This window comes from Pleurodeles waltl, chromosome 12, assembly GCF_031143425.1.
Source record: "Pleurodeles waltl isolate 20211129_DDA chromosome 12, aPleWal1.hap1.20221129, whole genome shotgun sequence".
NCBI lineage: Eukaryota > Metazoa > Chordata > Amphibia > Caudata > Salamandridae > Pleurodeles > Pleurodeles waltl.
The window spans coordinates 230,463,151-230,488,725 of record NC_090451.1 but is presented as its reverse complement, the minus strand read 5'-3'; positions in this window follow the sequence as shown (position 1 = coordinate 230,488,725).

The window sequence follows — 25,575 nt, the reverse complement described above, 5'->3', positions numbered from 1 at the left end:
TCCAAGGTGCAGAAGGGCCAGAAAATCAAGGGCAGGTCCACGTCTATGCCAACCTGTATGGCAGACAAGACCGCCACCAGCACCGCCACCAGCACCGCCACCTGCACCGCATTCACTGAGCCCGCCACAAGCACCGCAGTCACTGAGCCCGCCACCAGCACCGCTGCCACAAAGACCGGCACCAGCACCGCCGCCACGGAGCCCGCCGCCAGCACGGACGCCACAGAGCCCTCCGCCGGCACCGATGCCACAGAGCCCGCCATCAGCACCGATGCCACTGACACCGCCACCAGCACCGATGCCACAGAGCCCGCTGCCAGCACCGATGCCACTAACACCGCCGCCAGCACCGATGCCACTGACACCGCCGCCAGCACCGCCAGCGCCCCTCGACATCCTGAGCCAGTGGCACCAACGCAGACATGGCTGCCATCCCCAGTGGTCAGTCGAACGAGGCTGGTGGTCAGTTCCAGGAGTCTGGGCAGCTTGCATGTTGCACCACCGTCAGTGGAGTATCACATCCACTACCTCAGTCCTTGGCAGGATGAAGCACTCTGGGCACAAAGCCCCCTCCAGAACCAGTGGAGTATCACATCCACTGCCTCAGTCCTTGTCAGGATGAAGCACTCTGGTCAAAAAGCCCCCTCCAGAACCAGTGGAGAAAGGCATCCACTACTTCAGTCCTTGGCAGGATGAAGCACTCTGGGCACAAAGCCCCCTCCAGAACCAGTGGAGACTGTAATCCACTTGAGAGACTGTGGCTTGGCACTCCCCAGGATAAAGCAATGGGCAAACCACCCACTGTAAAGACTTGTGAGACTGTGGCTTTGCACTCTCCAGGATACAGCCGTGGGCAAACCACCCACTGTAAAGACTTGTGAGACTGTGGCTTTGCACTCCCCAGGATACAGCAGTGGGCAAACTACCCACTGTAAAGACTTGTGAGACTGTGGCTTTGTACTCTCCAGGATAAAGCAGTGGGCAAACCACCCACTGTAAAGACTTGTGAAACTGTGGCTTTGCACTCCCCAGGATAAAGCAGTGGGCAAACCACCCACTGTAAAGACTTGTGAGACTGTGGCTTTGCACTCCCAGGATAGAGCAGTGGGCAAACCACCCACTTTAAAGACTTGAGAGACTGTGGCTTTGCACTCCCCAGGATACAGCAATGGGCAAACCACCCACTGTAAAGACTTGAGAGACTGTGGCTTTGCACTCCCCAGGATACAGCAGTGGGCATAGAGCCCCCTTGTGGAGCTGGCGTCATGCACTCATCCGGATGAGGTGCCCCCCCTTCCCCCTTAGATGCCTGTTTCATTTCAACTGATGCCCCTGCAGTGTTCTCTCCGTTTGAAGTCTGGTATCGAGAGTGGGCCTCGCCTATGCATTTTGGGCCCAGTGATCCACAGACTATGAATGGTGCACTATCCGGACTTGTGTAGTTGGTGTACATAATTGTATAGACTGTATTTAAAGTTTTGACTAATGGATTTATATTTATTACACTCGTTCAACTAATTTCCTTTTGTCCTTGCGTTCTTCCGGGGGGTGGGGGGGGGGGCAGGTTCTGTAAATGTAATGTTGCGGCATGTATTTGTGTGTATGTTGTTGTGGGTGAGGGTGGGGGTGGGGGTTTTGCGTGCTGCGTGTGTGTGTCACTCTCTTTTCCCTCCTCTGTGTTGTAGGTGCAGTACTCACTGTGGTCATCGCCGCCATCTTTCGTGCTCCTGGTAGAGGAGCAGGAATACCATGGCAGGGAGTATTTGAGCTCTGGCTCCATGGTGTCCTGGTTCCTCGTGGGGTATGGAGAAGTGAGTGTTTTCCCTTCCAACTCCTGTTTCCGCCGTGTTTTTATTCGCGTTGGTTCCGCCCCGAAAAAGGTGGCGGATTAGCCTCTCATAATAGTGTGGGGGGTACATTGTCTTCTGCCTGTCTGTTGGCGGTGACCGACGCAGTGTTTGTTTCTACTGCCGTGGTGGTCGGAGTGTTAAAGTGGCCGGCCTGTTGGCGGTCTTACCGCCGCTTTAACACCGACCGCCAGGGTTGTAATGAGGGCCCAAATGTCCAAGCTTCAGCAGCAGAGAAAAAACCCCTGAAAAAACCCTGAACTCCACTGTGTTCAGAACCGTCTCCATGAATTAAGGTCTTTGTGATGGAATGAGGTTGGACTTCGGCTCATTTATTATAAACCTCAACTATGTTAGGAGTTCATCTATTGTCTAGAAGTGGTCCATGACTGACTGCAGCAGGCCAATCTCAGCACTCAGTCATTGAGGTAGGGGAGTACAGGAAATGAGGAAATGTGAAGAAAGGCAGCAACCACCACCATCTGAGGGGCGCTAGTGAGGCCAAGGGAAGCACAGAAAACTGGAAATGATCCTTACCCACCTTGAACTGCCAGTACTGTCTGTGATATCGCTGAACAGGTGTATGAAAAAACACATCCTGCATGCTGGCATGGGTGAACGGCCCTGAGGAACAAACTGTGGGTGTGCTATATTTAAAGCATTCCAAAGCAGAGTCACCTTCTCTCCAAAAGGGTGTGACCCATCAAAGGGCACTTTCATTAGCAAATATATTGTAATATTAATAGCCTGCATACTGTAATAATAGTAGCCTGTATATTGCGGGAAAAAACAGTGGACTTCATCCAGGCATTTCCACAAAGGGCATCACTTGCACCAGCCGCCCCGCCAATGTATTTCGTGGTATTTAAACCAGTGCAGTTAACATAAATAACATAGTTAAATGCAACCTTGCCATCAAGGATCGTCTGAACCACAGAGGCTCTGTGATCCTATGGGACTGCCAGTATGATCTTACTTGCATGTCTCACTAGGGTTTTGTGTATTGGCCCAATACGCAGAGTGCTTTAACGGATTGCAGTACCAGGAAGGCAGAGAAGAACATACGTTTTCCAAAGGCATCAATCCTTTTAGATTCTCTATCGGTAAGACTGACTGAAGTGAGTCACGGTTCACCTAAGCAGCCAATCTCTCTATAATGAGGCTCTCGGGAATAGGCTGCTTGGTGAGAAAATCCTAATCACCAGGCACCAGCTTATAACATCTGGCCACATGTTGACTATTGACTATAAGCATGGTTCCAACCAGGTAGAGTATCTGTGACGGCGCCATTAAATGGGAGTCATGGCTCAGATTTTGCTGGCTCAGGTTGTAGAACTATTATGTAAACAGATGTTTTAGTCTCAAAGGAGGGCAGCTATAATGTACCTACCTTAGCTGCCCTCTGAACTACCACTGTAAAAAGTGGTACTTTCTTTTATTGGTGGCCCATATGCTTAGTCAAGCTCTGTCTCATGGGATGTATCAAACCACTTGTTGTTGCCTAAATCACGGAATAATGCATCATCGTTGTAATGAAGGGAGAGCAAGTCATCACACGCACCATCATAATCGACATCCTGTGGGGAAACCTGTTAGGGCACATGAGGCGGCAATGCAGAATAAATGCAGCCGCAGGCCCTGTCACGAATTTAGAGCACCAAAATGCTGGGCTCATCACAATCTTTGACCACTGAGAATAATATGCTTAGATAATATCCATTAGAAATATTTAACAATTATTAGAAATACTTAAGGATGTGTTCCTCAGAATACTATGTCAGAGATGTAAACCCATCACAACTGCTACACTAAAGACTTATACCCCTGAGGCAGACTGTGCAAAACAATAGTGCCACAAATGATAATGTCCAACTACAGTTCTGCAATAGAGAATCAAGACCATCTGAAATATTGTACTGTAGTACCAGAGTATACCACCCCCGGGGAATACTGCATCAGAACGTAATGTCTGTCAGAAGAACAAAACCAGAGGATTCTTGTAGTGTAGTGCCATTTATATATTGCTTTCCGTACCCCTTGTGAGGCCTTAAGAGCTTTAAAGCCAGTCCTCAGGAATAATGTGCCAGAGAATGCTACTCAGCATGCATACTGTGCCAAATTATGTCCACCAATAACACGGTTCAATCAGATACCCTTACCTTCAATTCTTTCAGCTCAAGTCATAACATATGATTCTTATAAGCATGAAATAAATTGGATCATACTCTTTAATAAGGTGGGTTCATTCTAGAGCAGCCTTCTAATTACTGAGTAACCACGGACAAAAGGTTGCATCCCAAAATTCTCTGTGCCTGCGTGAGACAAAATTTACAGTTATACATGGTAAGATAAAAACAGAGTCTCAAATGAAATAGTCCTAAATCTGTGAATAAAACACATAAACGAAAAGAGCATTGTTAATATAAGCTAAGGGAAGGGGGCTTCCTTTCTCAAATACACCATTCCTTTTTGGGGAAGATGCTCACTTCGCTTACTTATTGTTAAAATGCATTTCTGGGAAGCACCTGAACACTGTCGTCCATTGTATGATATTAACAATGCATTCTTGTACAAAAAGTAAGTATCACTATCCATTACTAAATATTGATAACATCCTTTAATAATAATTTATAAATTTATTTCGATAAACGTGTTTGCTAAGTAAATGATGTGTAAACTAATGTTTAGAAATTGAAAATATTTTCTCAGGCACATTTGCATTTAGCTTACACACAGATTGAACAAGCCTAATTATAAAGATAAAAGTAAAGTATTTCATGTTGAGTAACAGTACAGAATCATCTTGCAGCGGGTAAGACAATGTTAACTACAAAAAGGACTGTAATGACTGCTTCAACCACAATTAATTAATCTATTTCATTAGCACCGAAATAGCTTTTAGAAGAAGTTCCATTTAAAAATCTTTCAGATAAAGTGCAATTGTTTTCTGCATACATGTATGAGCCAAGCTATGCAGCATAATGTATGGTTAGGCATGCCAAATATAAAATCTATATCTGGAAGCGACACCTATGGCCAGCATTCCCTAAGGGCCTGATAATCCTACATCTAAATCTCTTAAAAACTCTTAAAGGATTTCCCAGTTTCTGTCCTTAACATAATCTAAGCATCTCATTCTACTCTCATTATGTAGGCACTAAAATACTGGGCATCTGACTATCAGGATGCAGCGTATGATGCTTTTACTACTAAACGTTCGTTTCTCATGATGCCTGCTCTGAGCATGCATGTCCTTAGAAGCAACAGAAAATGGAAGGGCGCACAGGGTCTAGAGAAGACGGTGCCTGGACAGACACCTTTCATCGTAGAAGGAAGCTTTCATGGAACACCTGAGTAACAAGAGGAAGGACTATATGTTCCACAGTCTCACTAGACTTGCTTGTGGTGGCAGCCGCCGTGAAGCACAAGGTAGAGGTTCCTTGTGGACTGCAGCATGCTTGCTAGGCAATCGTGATACATATTTGCTGCAGCTGGGACCTGTTCTTGGAATCCTGACATACAAGTCACTTACCTTCAGTAACAATATATCTGGTAGAGACATATTCTAGTTGCAGATTCCTTACCTTAGACTTTTCCCCCAGGCCTCAGACTGGATCTGGAGATTTTTTCTTTGAGCAATACCCTTGCGCATTGGTAGGTGGCATCAGTCGACTTCGCGGGCGTCATAGTCACCGTGATGACGTCAGGGGTAGTACATACACGCCGCCTCAGAGCAGTGACGTCAGTTTCTTTTCACGACTTTCCATGCCAAAGCGCAGAGCCACAAAGAACACTGAGATTGGTGCACCAGTGCTAAGGCCCTGAATGGGGAAGCCCTGTTCCTAGAAATCAGTTTGCAAGCGGAGAGGATGGGTGGGTCGGTAAGGAATCTGCAACTAGAATATGTCTCTACCAGATATATTGTTACCGTAGGTAAGTAACTTGTACATCTGATAGAGACTTCTAGTTGCAGATTCCTTAACTTAGAATAGATACCCAAGCAATGCCATCCTCGGAGGTGGGTTTGCGAACCAAGGTCATACTAGAAAGTCCTGCAGGACCGAACGACCACAGTAGCCGTCCAGATGGACTTGACTGACTAGGCAGTAATGTTTAGCAAACGTGTGCAAAGATGACCAAGTAGCTGCCTGGCAGATATCCAGGACAGGAACTTCACGTGCTAACGCACTGGAAGCAGCAGTCACTCTGGTGGAATGAGCGCACAAGCCCTCAGGGGGTTGCTTCTTGGCCAAAGCATAGCACATCTTGATACAAAGAAGCACCCATCTAGAGATAGTAAGTTTTTGCACCACCTTCGCTTTCTTTGCATCCATACATCTAACAAAGAGTTGATTGTCCACCGGGAAATCTTTAGTACGATTGAGATAGAACGCAAACGCTCTTTCTGGGTCCAGACAGTGGAGGCTCTCCTGCTTATGAGAAGGATGTGGAGGTGCGTGAAAAGTAGGCAAGGTGATGGACTAGCCTACATGAAAAGGCGTAACGACCTTGGGAAGGAAGGAAGCCTTAGTGCGCAACACCATTTGTCAGGGTGTACTGACAAGTATGGGGACTTTGAAGAAAGAGCCTGAAGCTCACTCACTCTGCGAGCAGAAGTGATGACGACAAGAAAAACAGTCTTGAAGTAACAGTACAGAATCATCTTGCAGCGGGTAAGACAATGTTAACTACAAAAAGGACTGTAATGACTGCTTCAACCACAATTAATTAATCTATTTCATTAGCACCGAAATAGCTTTTAGAAGAAGTTCCATTTAAAAATCTTTCAGATAAAGTGCAATTGTTTTCTGCATACATGTATGAGCCAAGCTATGCAGCATAATGTATGGGAAGGCATGCCAAATATAAAATCTATGTCTGGAAGCGACACCTATGGCCAGCATTCCCTAAGGTCCTGATAATCCTACATCTAAACCTCTTAAAAACTCTTAAAGGATTTCCCAGTTTCTGTCCTTAACATAATCTAAGCATCTCATTCTACTCTCATTATGTAGGCACTAAAATACTGGGCATCTGACTATCAGGATGCAGCGTATGATGCTTTTACTACTAAACGTTTGTTTCTCATGATGCCTGCTCTGAGCATGCATGTCCTTAGAAGCAAAGAGCTGTAATGGACAATTGTGCATCGGCTCAAAGGGAGTACCCATTAAGAAAGTAAGTACAAGATTGAGGTCCCACTGAGGCATGATAAATGGAGTGGGAGGAAACAAATGGGTGAGACCCTTAAGGAATCTATTGACAATAGGACACTTAAAGAGTGAAGGCTGATCAGGTAACCTAACAAAGGCCGAAATAGCCAGTAAATAATCTTGAAGGGTGCCAAAAGATGAGCCCTGCTGTGCTAAAGAAAGAATGAATAAAAGAACCTCAGAAAGAGGAGCAGAGAGGGGGTCAACAGATTTGTTGGTACACCATGCCACAAATTTATGCCAACAACAAGCGTATACCATTGTGGTGGAGGGACCCCTGGCTGCCAAGATAACGTCACAGACTTCAGGTGGAATGTCAAAAGCCGTCAACTGCTGCCGCTCAATCTCCACGCATGAAGGCGCCGATTGGACAGGTTTGGGTGGTGAACTGTCCCCTGCTGCTGCAACAGAACATCCTCCCGAAGAGGCAGTCTGAATGGAGGATCCGTGGCCATGCTCAATAGCTTGGGATACCATGCCCTCTGTGCCCAGTCCGGAGCCACCAAGATAACTTGGGCCCGGTCGTTCCTGATCTTCTTCTGGGCAGAAGTGGTATAGGCAGAAAGGCGGAAAGGAGGCCGGAGTTCAACTCAAGAAGAAAAGCGTCTCAGAGCGAGTGCCACCTTAGAAACTCCAACGCGCAAAACAGATGACATTGCGTGTTCTCTGTGGAGGCAAAAGAACAAGTTACTTACCTTCGGTAACGCTTTTTCTGGTGGATACAATAGCTACCTGGGGATTCCTCACCTTATGAATTCGTCCTTGCGCCAGCATCCGACGGAAAGTCTTCTTCCTAGCTGTCCACGTCGACGAGGACATCATAATGGCACGGCTCCACGTGACTCCGTCTGACGTCACTGTGCCAATAAGAGGTCCTCGTCGGCGTGCTGACGTCAGTTTCACCCCATTTTTTGACGTGCCTTTGAGGCGAACAGGTGAGAACCGACCCATAAAAAACTTACAAATACATATACACAAGAACACTTCCCATAATTGCATATATTCACATGAATATCAAATTATACACATATATACATGTATATATAAACCTTTGCAACAATAACTGTGCAATCAGGCAGGCAACTGGGAGGCCGGAGAGACTGTGAGGAATCCACAGGTAGCTATTGTATCCACCAGAAAAAGCGTTACCGAAGGTAAGTAACTTGTTCTTCTGATGGATACAACTACCTGTGGATTCCTCACCTTATGAATAGAGTCCCAAAGCAGTACCGCACTCAGTGGTGGGTGCCTGCCTGATTACACCAAGAAATCCTGCAATACCGAGCGTGCAAAGTGGCCGTCCCTCCTCACCTCAGAGTCCAAACAGTAATGTTTTGCGAAGGTATGGAGGGACGCCCAAGTTGCCGCCTTACAAATGTCCACTATTGGAACCCCTCTTGCCAGAGCCGAAGTAGCCGACTTAGCTCTGGTGGAATGAGCCCTGATACCCTCCGGGGGAACTTTCTTCGCCAATGAGTAGCAAACTTTTATACAAAGGATGACCCACCTGGAGATAGTTCGCTTCTGGACCGCTCTGCCCTTCCGCTGTCCAACATACCCCACGAACAGCTGATCATCCAGACGAAAGTCTTTTGTTCTCTCCAAGTAGAAACTAAGAGCCCTTTTAGGGTCCAACCGATGGAGTCTCTCTTCATCTTTAGAGTGGTGTGGAGGAGGGTAGAAAGAGGTAAGGGTAATAGTCTATCCCATATGAAAAGGGGTGACAACTTTTGGCAGGAAAGCTGCCCTGGTTTTCAGCACCACTTTATCAGGGAAAAACATGGTAAAGGGAGGCTTAATGGAAAGGGCTTGAAGCTCCCCAACCCTTCTAGCAGAGGTGATTGCAATCAAGAAAACAGTCTTAAGGACTAAGGGCCAGATGTAGGTAGCTAAAAAATTGTGAGTCGGAAATTGCGAGTCGTTGCGACCGACTCGCAAAACGGAATCCAACAAGAAAAAGCGACTTCATTTTGCAACTCGCAAATGAAGTCGCACCGCAGATTGCGAGTCCGCTGTTTGCGAGGTCGCTTTTTAAAAACAGACTCGCAAATTGCGAGTGGGTGTCGCAAATTGCGACTGTGCCGCAAATTGCATGAAGGTGCAGCATAACAGTTTGAAAAACACTTCCTGGCTCTTGCTGATGACATCACAGCCAGGAAGTTAACAGATACACGTGGGAGGAGGGAGGACCACACCCTTTTCTAACTGCTGAGCAACCACCTGGAGGAACAGCAGCAAGAATGGAAGACTCTGGCAGTGCAGGCAGGAAGAGAAAACTGAAGTTTTCTGAAAAGGAATTTGAGGTGCTGACAGAGCAATGCTGCCAGCACCATGACCAGCTTTTCGGAAGGGCTGCCCTGAGTGTTCCAGACACGGAAAAAAAGAGGATCTGGAATGACATCCAGGAGAGGGTCAACGCCATAGGGGTGAGCCACAGGAGTATAGAGGAGATAAAAAAGAGATGGTATGACCTGCACTCCAGGACCAAGGAGAGGGTGGCAGAGTGCCTCAGGGAGGTGCAGGGCACAGGAGGAGGCCCATCCACCGTCCCACCACCCACACCTATGGAGGAACTGGTGGAACAGACCCTTGAGCCTGAGGCAGTGGCTGGAATGGGAGTGCTGGACACGTCAGCGACAGGCACATCAACAAGTGAGTACCATCAAAAATGCATGTACACCCATAACTGCCATACCCCCACCCACCCAGTACACAGCAGTATGCACAAACAAACTAGCTCCATTCCAGACTTACAACCACCAGAATGGTGCATTATGGGCAATGTAGTTCAGTAGTCAGCTGATAGGCAACAGTTTATTAGGAGGCATACAACAGATGTTAGATACTGACAGTGTGTTCCCTATGTCCCACAGGTCTCCCACAAGACACCCCCACCAGCCAGTCCGTCCAGGGTGCAGAGAGCAGCCAACAGGCAGCACAGGAGTCCGAAGCATGAAGTGAATGTGTCCTCATTGCAGGTGGACATTTACAGCCCCTTCACAACAGTTCAGTTTATCATTACTTAGGTTCACTTAATAAAAGTTCTTGTTTGTTCCACTTCACAACTGGGCTCTTTGTGTGTGACATCAGTGTGTGTGGTGACAGTTAGCACGTACCTTCCAAAGTATTGGTTTGCAGTGTGGTCCTGTCTCTGTCTGCCTTAATTTGCAATGCTTCTATCCCCATGATGGCGATGTGGTAGCTCTTGCTCGTCATCCTCCGAATCTGGGTCTTCAGGGGTGAGATGTAGCCCACGTCTGGTGGCAATGTTGTGCAGTATAGCGCATGCGCCAACTATCTTGAATGCTGTTATTGGGACATACTGGAGCGCACCTCCACTTCTGTGGAGGCATAGGAATCTTGCCTTTAACAGTCCAAATGTCCTCTCTATCACATTTCTGGTCCTCCTATGTGCACTGTTATAGCGCCTCTCATTCTCATTGCTGGGTGTTAGATACGGGGTAAGTATCCATGGTCGTAGCGCATATGCACTGTCACCTGTTTGGCATAAATGGACAATGTTAGCAGGGCATGGATGGTTTCTACAGTGACCTGTGTGTATGGCTTCAGGGTGTATTCAGCAATACCTAAGAGATATCCGTCTCCAAACTCCCCACGTTCTAGGCGTTGGTGTATCCCACTGTGCCTGAAAATGTAAGAGTCATGTGTACCCCCTGGAAATTTGGCTACCATGTCTGTGATGACATAATGGGCGTCACATACCACCTGGATGTTCAGTGAGTGGGTACACTTCCGGTTGCGGAACAGATATTCCAGATTTGCAGGAGGGCATATTTGTATATGTGTCCCGTCTACACACCCTATCACATGAGGGTAGTTGGCAATCCTGTAGAATTCCAACTTGGTACTGTTGATTTCTGTCTCATTCCTGGGTAGGTATATGTATCTGGACATGTGTGTGAGTATGGCATCTAAGAAACATCTGAAGAACCGTGAGAGTGCACTTTGGGATACCCCACCTGCCACAGCAATGACCCCCTGATAGCTACCCGAGGCCAAGAGGTGCAGTGAGCATAGCACTTGCACATGTGTGGGGATGGCGCTGCCGCGCACAGTCTGGCGTTGCAGCTCCGGATTGAGTAGATCAATTAATTCTAATATTGCTGCACTGCTGAGTCTGTATTTATCATATATCTCCTCCTCTGTTTGTTGGAAAAGTGTCTGCCTGGTTCTGTATATCCTCTCCTGTCTCTGGCTCCTCCTCTGCTGTGCGGCGTGAACTCTCCTCCTCCTTGCTATCACATATATCTCCGCCATCTTGAGTAACCCAGATGCCTTCTGGGTCTCCTTTTATACTTTGGTTCTGGTTACCACCTGCTCTGAGTTAGTGGTAAATTGGGTGTGCAAAATGGGCTTTTTGCAACTAGTCGCAATTTGCGAGTGACTTTTTCATATGGTTTGCGACTCGCAAATTGCGTCTCCCTATTTGCGAGTTGCACAATGGAGTCGCTAAATTTGCGAGTTGGTAATGGCTCGCGTCGCAATTTGCGATTCGGAAATGGGTTTTTTGCATCCCATTTCCGATTTTGCGGGGTCACAAATTGCGATTCGGGTCATTTGCGACTCGCAAATTTTTGCTACATCTGGCCCTAAATATCTTAATGGGCATGAATGCATGGATTCGAAAGGCGAACCCATCAGGAATGTCAAAACCAGATTTAAATCCCACTGAGGCATGTGAAAGGGCGTGGAAGAAAACTTATTAACTAAGCCCTTAATGAACCTATTTACAATTGGAGATTTGAATAGAGAAGGCTGGTCCGGAAGGCAAAGAAAAGCCGACAGAGCCGCTAAATAGCCCTTAACTATTACCTACCGCGCAGCCTTTCTTTGCTAAATCAAGAGCAAATAAAAGAACATCTGAAAGGTGGGCCTTTAAGGGATCTTTTTGATTCTCTCGGCACCAAACCATAAATGTTGCCCACCTACCGGCATAAATGGATTTAGTGGAGTGTCGCCTGGACGATAGAATAACATCCACTACATCCAGTGGGAGACAAAAGGAACTCAGGTTGCCCCGTTCAATCTCCAGGCATGAAGGTGCAGGCTCTGGAGGTGGGGGTGTAGAACCTGCCTCTGCGACTGTGAGAGGAGGTCTGCCCTGAGTGGGAGACGGAGCGGAGGGCACTGAGAGAGTTGAAGAAGGTCTGTGTACCACACCCTTCTCGGCCAGTCCGGAGCCACCAAGATGACTTGGGCCTGGTCTTGGCGAACCTTCCTCAGAACCCGAAGAATCAAGGGTATGGGGGAAACGCGTAAAGCAACTGTCCGCTCCAGGACATCTGAAACGCGTCCCCCAACGCTCCTTGCATCGGATACTGGAGGCTGCAGAACAACGGACAGTACGCGTTCTCCCGAGTGGCAAATAGATCCACCTGAGGCGAACCCCACATCCCGAAGATGTAGAGGACCAGGTCCGGATGGAGACGCCACTCGTGATCTACTGAGTAGTGACGACTGAGACCGTCCGCACGTACATTCAGAACTCCGGCCAAATGATTTGCTATTAAACACATCTGATGGTCCTGAGCCCAGGACCAGAGTCGCAGAGTCTCTCTGCAGAGAAGGTACGACCCTACCCCTCCCTGCTTGTTTATGTACCACATCATGGTAGTGTTGTCCGTCAGGACCTGAACCGACTGACTGCAAAGGGAAAGGAGGAAAGCCTTGAGTGCCAAACGTATTGCCCGCAATTCCAACAGATTGATGTGCAACATCTGTTCGGCTGGAGACCAATGACCCTTGATCTCCAGATCCCCCAGATGAGCTCCCCACCCTAGAGTGGAAGCATCCGATACCACTGTGGCCACTGACGGTGGTAGCGAAAACAGTCTTCCTTGGGAAAGGTTGCCGTCCACTGTCCACCAATGAAGATCCGCTGCAGTGTCCCTGGAGATCCTTATCGAATCCCCAGAGATCTCCTTTGTGCTGGAACCACTGCCTGCGGAGGCACCACTGAAGAGCCCTCATATGCCAGCGTGCATGAGTGACCAGCAGAATGCAAGAAGCAAACAGACCGAGCAGGCGTAAGTCTTTGAGGACTGGAACAACCGCTCCATTCTGAAACACTGGAATCAGCGCCTGAATGTCCCGAATCCACTGAGGCGGGGGGTAGGCCCAAAACAATGTTGTGTCCAGTACTGCCCCTATGAACAGGAGGCGTTGAGAGGGCGCTAGGTGAGATTTGGGTATGTTTATTGAAAAACCTAGATCGAACAACAACTGGGTTGTCATCCGCAGATGAGACAGCACAAGCTCTGGAGACTTGCCTTTGATTAACCAATCGTCCAGGTAGGGGAATACCGCTATTCCCTTCCTTCTGAGATGTGCTGCAACCACTGCCATCACCTTTGTAAAAACTCGAGGTGCTGAAGTAAGTCCAAACGGAAGGACCGCAAACTGGTAGTGTTGTGACCCCACCACAAACCGGAGATACTTCCTATGCGACTTGAGTATCGGAATATGAAAGTACGCATCCTGCAAGTCGACAGACACCATCCAGTCTCCTTCGTTCAACGCCAATAGCACCTGCGCTAGGGTCAGCATCTTGAATTTTTCCTGTTTGAGGAACAAATTCAAAATCCTCAAGTCCAGGATTGGTCTTAGACGACCGTCCTTTTTGGGGATCAGGAAATATCTTGAATAACAACTCTGACCCCTTTCCTGCACCGGCACAACTCTATTGCGCCCTTTGACAACATGGCCTGAACTTCCTGTTGCAGCAACAGAAGATGGTCATCTGAACAAAATGAGGGACGGAGGGAAAGGGAGGAGGGGACTCCTGAAAGGGGAGAGCATATCCTTTTTCCACAATCTTTAACACCCAAGAGTCCGTTGTTATCGACTCCCACTTGCGGAGAAAAAGACTCAGCCTTCCCCCTACAGGAGAGGTATGAACGATAAAGTGGGGAAAACTAGGGCTGCCTCTGCTGTTGTCCACCAGAGGAAGAGGATGAGGAGAAAGGCTGCTGGACTGGCCCTCTAGCTCTACCCCTACCCCGCCCTCTAAGGGAATGATAGGGTGGATTGGCAGGTTGCTGGGCCGATTACTGGGGCCTCCGAAAGGCAGAACCTCGTGCAAACCACCTGAACCTGCGAAAAGGTCTATAAGGAGTAGCAACGGCAGTCTGTAAGCCTAAAGACTTAGCTGTAGCCCGACTGTCTTTAAACCTCTCAAGGGCAGAATCCGCCTGTTCTCCAAACAACTTCTCTCCATCGAATGGAAGATCCAACAAGGTGGTTTGAACGTCCGAGGAAAACCCGGAGGACCTCAACCAGGCGTGCCTCCTAGTAGCCACAGATGTTCCCATGGCCCTGGCTACCAAATCCGTTGTGTCCAGGCCAGACTGTATGATCTGCTGCGCAGCCGCCTGCGCATCCGAAAAAAGAGATCCAAAGGGCTTCTGTATATCCTGCGGTAGATCTCTGACCATCTCCTTAGCAGAGTCCATAAGGGCGTGGACATACCTGCCCAGCACACAGGTAGCATTTGCAGCCTTGAGCGCCATGCTGCACAATGAAAAGATATTCTTCGAAGACTGCTCCATCCTTTTGGACTCCCTATCAGTTGGGATCACAGGGAATGTTCCAGGAGCAGACTTCGCGGAGCAAAACGCCTGGACTACCAAGCTTTCAGGAGTTGGATGGCGTGACAGGAAACCCGGATCCCCGGGTGCGCCCCTATGTCTCCTCGCTACTGCCCTGTTTACCGCTGGAGTCGTAACCGGCTTCCTCCACAGGTCCAGAATAGGCTCCGTCAACGCCTCGTTGAAGGGCAGTAAAGGATCGGCAGTGGACGTAGAGGGATGCAACACCTCAGTCAACAGGTTGTTTTTCACCTCTGCCACAGACTAGGGCAAGTCTAAAAACTCTGCTGCTTTTCTGATCACTGTATGAAAAGATGCTGCCTCCTCTGTAAACTCCCCCAGAGATGCAATGTCCCATTCCGGGGAAGTGTCCAGGCCGCTTGCAGACCCCAAGCCTTGGTACTCATCCAAAAGCCCAATCTCACCTTCTTCTAACTGCCTGTACTCTTCCTCCTCCAGGAGTCGTAATGCCTTTCTCCGGGACCTAAGGCGTGATTCTAAAGTCGGCGTCGATAATGAATTTACCGACGGCGAAGACTTCGAATCCTGGTAGGGCACAGGAAGAGATGGATGACTTCTAGCATCACCCGGCGACACGGACTCCAATGACGTCTTCCGCTGAGTCGGCTGGCATGAAGGCGATGGGGCCGGCCGGGAAGGAGACAACATAGACGTTGAATGACGAGGCGATGGCGTCGGCTGACGCGATGATGGAGCCACAGACCCAGCTGGTGAAGATCTTCCACGAGGAGACATCCTCGGCGCCAAACCGACACCTTCAACTGGGCAAAACAGCATAAACGGAGCCGCCTTAAACGGCGCCGGTGAGCCCAAATCAAACGCCAATGGCCCTGTGGGACCCGCCGGTGCACCAGCAGGAGCCATGGACTGGAAAACGGCATACATTGCATTTAAAAATGCTGCCGGATCCGCTCCTGGAGCCGGGAAAGCAGGATATTGCTGTTCTTGAGCCTGCTGCACATCAGGCTGAGGTGTCACAGTAGGGCTCACCTCCCATGTACTTTGGCGTCGAGTAGAAGGAGATCTCGACCTCGATCTGTTCCGCTCCGACCGGCGCCGAGAGTCATGACGGCGTTGTGAATCATGGTGACGCCGCTTCTTATGCTTCTTTGGCGAAGCATGGGACGAAACCCTCTTATGGCCCTTCTTCTTGGCTTTCGCCATGAAAAGCTTAGATTCTTGTTCTTTCAGAGCCTTAGGGTTCATGCTCTGGCACGACCTACACCCTTTGACATCGTGCTCAGAGCTAAGACACCAGATACAATCCAAATGTGGATCGGTTACAGACATCCGACCTCCACGTTCTTTACAGGGCTTAAAACACGATTTCTTTGGGGGAGACATTGTAACCACCAAAACGCAACAGTAATCAATGAGCCAGGAAAGAAAAAACGTTGGCGTCGAAGGCACGGAAAAAAGGAAACTGACGTCAGCACGCTGACGAGGACCTCTTATTGGCACGGTGACGTCAGACGGAGTCACGTGGAGCCGTGCAATTATGACGTCCTCGTCGACATGGACAGCTAGGAAGAAGACTTTCCGTCGGATGCTGGCGCAAGGACTAATTCATAAGGTGAGCAATCCACAGGTAGTTGTATCCATCAGAAAGATCTAACCAAGGCTCTCCCCTACCGTTGAAAGAGACTGTGCGCAACGGAGACGCCATTCGTGATCAACTATGCATCGACGGCTGAGTTCATCTGCTCTGGCGTTCAGAGAGCCTGCCAGATGTTGAACCACTAGAGTAATGTCATGATGTTCCAGCCATGTCCAGAGGCGTAGTGCCTCCTGACAAAGGGTTCAGGACCCCATCCGCCCTGTTTGTTGCAGTACCACATGGCGGTAGTGTTGTCTGTGAACACTTACACTACTTTCCCTTGGAGAGAGCGTTCAACGGAGCTCCAGAAGATTGATATGGAGCCCAGACTCCGCCGGAGACCAGAGGCCTCTGATCTCTGCCTCTCCCATGTGGCCACCCCATCCCAGAAGTGGCGTATCTGTCACTATGGATAGATATGGCTGGGGAAGGGAAAGGGATCTGCCATGGACCCAATGCAGATTCGAAAGCCACCACTGCAGGTCTTTCGAAGTCCCCTCTGAGATCTGGACCATGTCGGAGAGATTTCCCTGATGCTGCTTCCACTGGAACTTCAAGTTCCACTGCAGGGCCCGCATATGCCATCTTGCATGTGTCACTAGCAGGATGCAGGAGGCCATGAGGCCCAGCAGCCTCAGAGTCAGTCTCACCGAAACCCAAGACAAAGGCTGAAAGATCAGAATCATAGCCTGAATATCTTTTCGGAAGGATAGGCAGAAACTGCACTGTGTCCAGAACAGCTCCAATTAAAGAGAGCATCCGAGAGGGTGTCAGATGTGACTTTGGCACGTTTACAGTGAACCCCAGCGAGCGCAGGAGGTTTGCTTTAATCTGAAGGTGGGAGACGACTTTCTCGGGCCTTCAACAGCCAGTTGTCGAGGTAGGGGAAGACTGAAACCCCTAGCCTGCGCTGATGAGCTGCAACCACCGCCATCACTTATGTAAACACCCGAGGGGTGCTGTTAAGACTGAAGGGGAGCACAGTAAATTGAAAGTGCTCGTGACCTACCACGAATTGTAGGTAACATCTGTGGGCAGCCAGGATGGGAATGTGGAAATAAGCGTCCTGCGAGTCCAACCCTACCATCCAGTCTCCTGGGTCAAGGCAGACAGGACCTGAGCTAGGGTGAGAATTCTGAATTTCTCCTTGTTGAGGAAGAGATTGAGGTCCTGAAAGGTCTAGGATAGGACGTAAGCCCTTGCCTTTTTTGGGCACCAGAAAGTAGCTGGAATAACAACCACAACCTACTTGTGGCGCAGGGACCTTCTCTATGGCTCCCTCAGCCAAGAGAGCCGCAACTTCCTGGCGGAGGAGTGCCAAATGATCCTCCGGAATACGGCTGACTGATGGAGGCATGGTTCGAAGGGGAGGGAGTAGTCCCTCCGAACGATCTGCAAAACCCACGCGTCCGTAGTGATGGATTACCAGTGGGACAGGTGATGGTGAATCCTGCCGCCAACTGGATCGAAGTGAGGGGACGGACTTCGAGGGTTTGCAAGCTGCAGCAGGGGCAGAGGTGAACTGGGCAGACCTCTGGTTCACTGTCCCACAACCACGTGGGATTCCGCGTCCCTGGCCATGAAGCAGCTGAACAGCAAGGGTGGTGCCTGGGATAGGGATGCAACAGGGAGCCCCTTCCGTGGCCACGAAAGAGGCGAAAGGCAGACTGCTGGGGGTCAGGGGCAGTGGAAAGGCCAAGGGACCGAGCAGTAGCCCAGGAGTCCTTGAACCTCTCCAAAGCCGAGTCCGCCTTGTCTCCAAAGAGATGGGAGTCATCAAAGGGCATGTCCATGAGAGACTGTTAGACATCCCCCGAAAAACCAGATGTAAGCAACCAGGCGTAACGCCTCAAGGCCACCATCGTCGCAACCGATCTAACTAGAGAGTCGGTCGTGTCCAGCCCACATCTGATTGTAAACTTTGCTGCATCTCTCCCATCAGTGACAGTTTGGCAGTTTGGGAGACGATAGCACAGACCTCCTCCATTATCTGCGGCAGAACTTGTGCGACCGTATCCCACAGAGAGTGGGTACAGCGGCCCAAAAGACATGCAGTGTTCACTGACCACAGCGCAAGACTGGAGGAAGAAAACATCTTCTTCCCAAACTGTTCCAGCCTCCTTTTTGATTGCCTATCCGCGAAAGGGAATGCCCCAGAGGAAGAAGATGCCTAGATGGCAAGGCTCTCGGAGGTGGGGTGTTGGGACAGGAATTTAGGGTCATTCGGGGCAGGCAGATGGCAGTGTGCGATAGTCCTGTTCACAGGAGACCCTGTGCTGGGTCTGGACCAAGTACCCAATAGGACATTGGTGAGGGCTTCACTGAATGGCAGGAGAGGCTCAGATGTGGAAGCCCCTGGCTGAAGAACCTCCGTCAGGAGATCAGACCTGACCTGAACAGTAGGCAGCTCAAGGCCGAGGACCTCAGCTGCCTTACTGGCCACCATTGAATAAGTTGTTCCCTCCGCCGTAGCCACGGTATGAGGAGACAGCATGCTAGAGTCTGGAGAAGTCTCCAGGCCACTGGCCTAGCCCATCTCCTGTGCCCTGTCCAAGTTAGTGTCCTCCTGGTATTCATAAGGTTCCAGGGACCCCTCCAATCCTTCCCTGAATTCGTACCCATAAGACAAAGTGTCAGAATCTGACCTGGGGTGAATAGGCCCCATCAAAGAAAAAGGTGGCGTCTGCCGCCGGTCTGATTCTGAGTCGTCAGGGGTGAGGATCAGGTCGACTTTGATGGTGGGCACCACAGACGTCGGGAGCGTCGACACTCAAGCCAGGGAAGGTCTCAATGGTACGACCACCATCGGTGCAGATCCGGAGGGGACCTCGGTGGCTGGAGCTGGAGCCACCGGCGAGAAACCTGAAGCCCCCCGGACGAACCCCTGTGGTCCGAAGGCACCGGAAGTTTGGGGAAGCGCAGAGCTGACCCAGAAGCAGGCTCCGAAGACTGAGGCTCGAGCGTCGACGCTCCTCCCACGTCGCATCAGCCAAGCAACAGGGTGAAGTCAAAGGGTGACGGGATCTTTTCGACTTCTTCTTATCTTAACCCGAAGACTTTGAGGAAGAAGAATGGTGGTGATTCCGCGGCCAGTCTCGAGACCTTCCCCTCGAGCGAGACCAGGACCTACGCGAAGTTGAGCGCTGGGCCGCAATTAGCAGGAGGGACCGCTCCCTCAAGGCCTTCGGGTGCATGGCCTGGCACTCGGAGCACGACTTCGGGTCGTGGTCATGCTCCAGGCACCACAAACAGACCTGATGCGGATCCGTCACCGACATCATGCAGTGACGGTCCTCGAACAGTTTGAAACCGGTCTTCGGGAACATCTTCGACGCACCAAAAAACTCGACAAAAGGGTCAAAGTCGGTCAAAAAGAGACCAGGGTAGCTCTCTCCGGATCAGCGCGTGACATGACTGAGTCCATGTACTACTCCAGATGTCATCATGGCGACTTTGACGCCCGCGGAGTCAACCGAAGCGCAAGGGTATTGCTTGAAGAAACAATCTCCGGATCCAGTCTGATGACTGGGGGAAAATTCTAAGGTAAGGAATCTGCAAATATGAGTCTCTATCAGATATCTAGTTTTCAGTGAAGTGGACAGAGACATCTGGAAACCAAAAATATAACTTGCAAACAACAGACTCACACTTGTTTGTTTTGAAAAGATTCTTCTATACAGATTATAAACTCTGTATCACTTGTTTATAAAGGGTAATGCAAAGGGATTACAAACTAGAACACCTGTTTGTTACACTAGGTTCCTGCATAGAATTATGAACTCTATTGCAATGTTTACTCCACAAGGAATCAACTGTGTTTGTTATGAATTACTGAAAATTCCAATTAAAGCATATTAGCACAGATGTGGTGTGCTGATATCAAATACATGTTTCACTTATAAGCTTGTCACCTTGAACACAAACCAAGCACAAAATATCAAAAGATATTTCTGAATTTTTAGAATAGCTGTCATTGGCAAACAATTTTATTGTACTTCTGATGGGCATTCATTTATATCGCATCTTGATTGCATTTCAGATCAGAAGAAAGGCAGAGTTTCAAATCGTAATGCAAGCTGAAAATACAGGGTACTGGCAAGGATATAACAGGCAGCATTTCAAGTTTAAATATCAATGTTCAAACTATAGTTAGACTAAAGTTCTCCTTTGACATTTACAGATCAACACTTTGGAAGTACACACTAAGCCCAGGTGTGTGATGATAACCAGTCTCTGTTTCTCTCTACTAAACTACTCATCTTTCCCCAGATTGCTTCAATTATTCCTTGATAGTATCACGGGATTTAGTTGTGCGTCTTGCAAACTGTGGAAAATATCATTGCTCCTGTCAAAACATGATTTTCAGAGTAGTGAGTCCTGACTGACTGTCTAGTAATTTTATGGTTCCAACCCTACCGGTGGATCCAGATACCACATTATCTCACATCAGACATCCTCATTAAACTGAAGCAAAAATGTCCATTCAACAAAGTCTGAGAATAATAATACAAGTTAAAGAAGAAATGAGTTATCCATTAAGACCTGATAAACTAGATGGTAGCCAGGTCACGATAAATACAGAAACCAGTTACTGATCCCCCGGTCTTACCACCTCATATAAAAGACTAGTGTGCATTCATATGCACAAGTGTTACCCATTGTACCCTCAGCACCGCCTGAGAGATTTAGTGGTAATGCCATAAAGCTTGCATTGTTCCGTAATCAGTGTCAATTACATACTTATGTAACACTATTACATTTCCAGATGGTCAGTTCGAGGTAGCAACTGTTTTGTCTTACTTACGTGAGGAGGATGCTAAATCCAGTTTTTCACCAAATGAAAACATATTCCTTGCTATAAAATGTCTTTGTTTTCTATGAATAATTGTTAAACTGTTTGATAAGGAATCATATGTTCTTTCCTTAGACAATGAGTTTTGAATTTAAAACGAGGCCACCAATATTTAATAAGATGCAGCACTATCTTTATTCTTCTAAAGATTAAAACTGCATAGATTGAAGAGAAGAGATCCACTTTAATTTATCAGGAGTTACAAAGTGAACTGAAAGATGTAGTGGCACAAATTGTTTATCCTCTAATGAAATATTGTATTGCAGTATAACATTTGCATTGTGCTTAATGTACAAGTTACTTACCTTCGGTAACAAAATATCTGGTAGAGACATATATTAGTTGCATATTCCTTACCTTTGAATTTCCCCAGGCATCAGACTGGATCCGGAGAATTTTTCTTTGAGCAGTACCTCTGCGCGCCATCAGGTGGCGGTGGTCGACTCCGCAGGCGTCGTGCTCGCCGTGATGACATTGCGGTCGTATATAGGCGCCACCCGGCACGCTGACGTCAGTTTCTTTTCACGACTTTCCACGCCAATAGCGTGGAGCCATGAAGAACATTGAGAGTGGTGTGCCAAAACTAGGGCCCTCAAGGGAAAGTTCCTGTCCCTAGAAATCAGTTCGCAGTGCGGAGAGGATCGGAGGGTCGGTAAAGAATCTGCAACTAGAATATGTCTCGACTAGATATTTAGTTACCGAAGGTAAGTAACTTCTACATCTGACAGAGACTTCTAGTTGCAGATTCCTTACCTTTGAATACATACCTGAGCAGTACCATCCCCGGTGGTGGACTGCAAACTAAGATCACTCTAAAAAGTCCTATAGGACCGAACGGCCAAAGTAGCCGTCCCTTCGGACCTGATTGTCTAGGCAGTAGTGTTTGGTAAAAGTGTGCAGAGATGCCCATGTTGCTGTCTGACAAATATCCAGGACAAGAACGCCCCGTGCTAACGCTGTGGCAGCAGCAGTAGCTCTGGTGGAGTGAGCTCGCAAACTTTCAGGGGGTTGCTTTATAGCCAGAGCGTAGCACATTTTGATGCATAAGAGCACCCATCTTGAAATGGTCCTCTTCTGCACCGCCATCCCCTTCTTTGCACTCACATATCCCACAAAGAGTTGATCGTCCACCTGGAATTCTATGGTACGATCAAGATAGAATGCCAACGCTCTTTTTGGGTCCAGACAGTGGAGTCTCTCCTCTTCATGAGAGGGATGTGGGGGTGCATAAAAGGTAGGCAAGGTGATGGACTGTCCAACACAGAAGGGTGTCACTACCTTGGGTAGAAAGGAAGCCCTTGTGCGAAGTACCACTTTGTCAGGGTGTATGGCAAGAAAAGGTGGCTTAGATGACAGAGCCTAGTGTTCACTAACTCTGCGGGCCGAAGTAATGGCGACTAGAAGGACAGTTTTCACATTTAAGAGCCTTCGAGGACAGTTGTGAAGCGGTTCAAATGGGGTACACATAAGGTAAGTTAAGACCAGGTTGAGACACCATTGGAGCATGATGAATGGAATAGGAGGAAAAAGATGTGTGAGGCCTTTAAGACACCTCCCAACTATGAGAGATTTAAATAAAGAAGGCTGATCAGGTAACCTTAAGAATGCAGAGATAACAGAGAGATATCCCTTAAGAGTGCACAAGGTGGAACCCTGCCGGGCAAGAGAAAGGATAAAGAGAAGGACCTGAGAGAAAGGAGCAGATAGAGGATCGACAGAATTGTCGATGCACCATGCCACAAATTTCTTCCAACGACAGGTGTACACAGTTTTGGATGAGGGACCCTTGGCTGCCAAGATAATGTCACAGACTTCGGGTGTCAAGTCAAAAGACGTCAACTGTCGCCGCTCAATCTCCATGCATGAAGTTGCAGAGTTGACAGGTTCGGGTGGAGTACCTTCCCCTGCTGCTGCGACAGAAGATCCTCCCGAAGAGGCAGTCTGATCAGAGGAGATATGGCCATGTTGAAGAGCTCAGGATAACAGACTCTCCGTGCACAGTCCGGAGCCACCAGTATTACTTGGGCCCAGTCTCGCCTGATCTTCTTCAGAACTCTGGGCAGAAGTGATATTGGCGGGAAGGTGTACAGGAGGCCTGAGTTCCACACACGACGAAAAGCGTCGCCGAGCGAGTGCCGCCTTCGAAACTCTAACGCGCAAAACAGCTGACATTGCGCGTTCTCTACGGAGGCGAACAAGTCTAACCAAGGTTCTCCCCACTGCAGGAAGAGACCTTGCGCCACCTCCGGATGGAGACACCATTCGTGGTCGACCATGCATCGTCGGCTCAGTTTGTCTGCTCTGACATTCAAGGAGCCTGCCAGGTGTTGAACCACCAGGGAAATGCCCTGATGTTCCAACCAAGTCCAGAGACGAAGGGCCTCTTGACAAAGAGATCACGACCACACTCCGCCTTCTTTGTTGCAATACCACATGGCGGTGGTGTTGTTGTGAACACCTGCACTGCTTTCCCCTTGAGGGAGGGGAAGAAATACTTTCAATTCTAGTCAAATCGCTCAGAGCTCCAGAAGATTGATATCGAGGCCTGTTTCCGCCAGAGACCAGATACTTCTGATCCCTGCCTCTCCCATGTGGCCACCCCATCCCAAATGTGACGCATCTGTCACAATCATAAGATCTGGTTGGGGAAAGGAGAGGGATCTGCCCTTGACCCAATCCTGATTCGTTAACCACCACTGCAGGTCTTTCGCAGTCCCTTCCGAGATCTGGACCTTGTCGGAGAGATTCCCCTGATGCTGCGTCCACTGCAACTTCAGGTCCCACTGCAGAGCCTGCATATGCCATCTGCCATCTCGAACAAACAGGATGCAGGAGGCCATGAGGCCCAGCAGCCTCAGAGTCATTCTCACCGAAATCCAGGACAGAGGCTGAAACATCAGTATCATAGTCCGAATATCCTGGACTCGCTTTTCGGGAGGATATGCCCGAAAATGCACTGTATCCAGAACAGCTCCGATGAAAGGGTGCGTCTGAGAAGGAGTCAGGTGGCACATTGATAGTAAACCCCAGCGAATACAAAAGGTTCGCCGTAGTCTGGAGGTGGGAGACGACTGTCTGGGGCGAGTTCGCCTTTAACAGCCAATCGTAGAGTTAGGGAAAGACTGGGACCCCAAACCTGTGCAGATGAGCTGCCACCACTACCATCAATTTCGTGAACACCGAGGGGCACTGGTAAGGCCAAAGGGGAGTACGGTAAACAAAGTGTTTGTGACCTACCACAATTCGTAGGTAACGTCTGTGGGCCGGCAAGACGGGAATGTGGAAGTATGCATCTTGCAAGTCCAACGCTACCATCCAGTCTCTGGGATCCAGGGCAGATGGGACCTGAGCCAATGTTAACATTTTGAACTTATCCTTTTTGAGGAAGAGATTGAGCGACCAAAGATCTAATAAAGGCTGAACCTTTTTTTGTCCTTTTTCGGAACCACAAAGTAGCAGGAATAGCAACCACAACCTACTTCTGGCAACGGAACCCTCTCTATAGCTCCTTTGGCCAAAAGTGCTTGGACTTCCTCGCAGAGAAGCACCATATGATTCTCCGGTATTTGGCTGTATGAAGGTGGCATGGCTGAAGGAGATGTCTCGAATGGGAGGGAGTAGCGCCGTCAGACAATTTGGAGCACCCACTTGACTGAGGTAATTGCTTGCCATTGGGGCAGGTGATGGTGTACCCTGCCACCTACTGGCTCCTGATGTACCTGCGGACTAGGCCGGCTTGGAGGCTGAGAAGGGGGTGGACTTGGCCACCCCTCTGGCTCCCTGATCCCCGTGAACGTGGGATCCCGCATCCACGGCCACGCAGGGGTTTGTACAGCATGCGTGGGTCTGTGGCCAGGTGGAAAAGGACGCAGTTGGGTGCCCCTGCCGTAGCCACGAAAGGGGCGAAAGGCCAACTGCTGGGGTCTAGGTGAAGGTGCGAGGCCAAGGGACCAGGCCGTGGCTCGGGAATCCTTAAAGCGCTCGAGCGCCGAATTCACCTTGTCTCCGAAGAGACGTGTGCCATCAAAGGGCATGTTCATCAAGGATTGCTGGACATCCCCCGAAAAGCCAGATGTTCTCAGCCAGGCTTGGCATCTCAATGCCACCGTCGATGCAACCGATCAGCCCAGAGAGTCGGTCATATCCAGTCCACAACGAATCATGAACTTACCTGCTTCCCTCACATCTGTTATGGCTTGGGACAGGAAAGCCCGGGCCTCCTCCAGAACTGAAGGCAGCACTTGCATGATCATATCCCAGAGAGAATGGGAATAGCAGCCCAAAAGCCATGCGGTGTTTACGGACCACAGCGCTAGACTGTTGGAAGAAAACAACTTCTTCCCCAAATTTTCCAGTCTTTTTGATTCCTTATCCAGGGGTGCGGCAGGGAATGCGCCAGATGAAGAAGAAGCCTGGATGACAAGGCTCTCAGGCATGG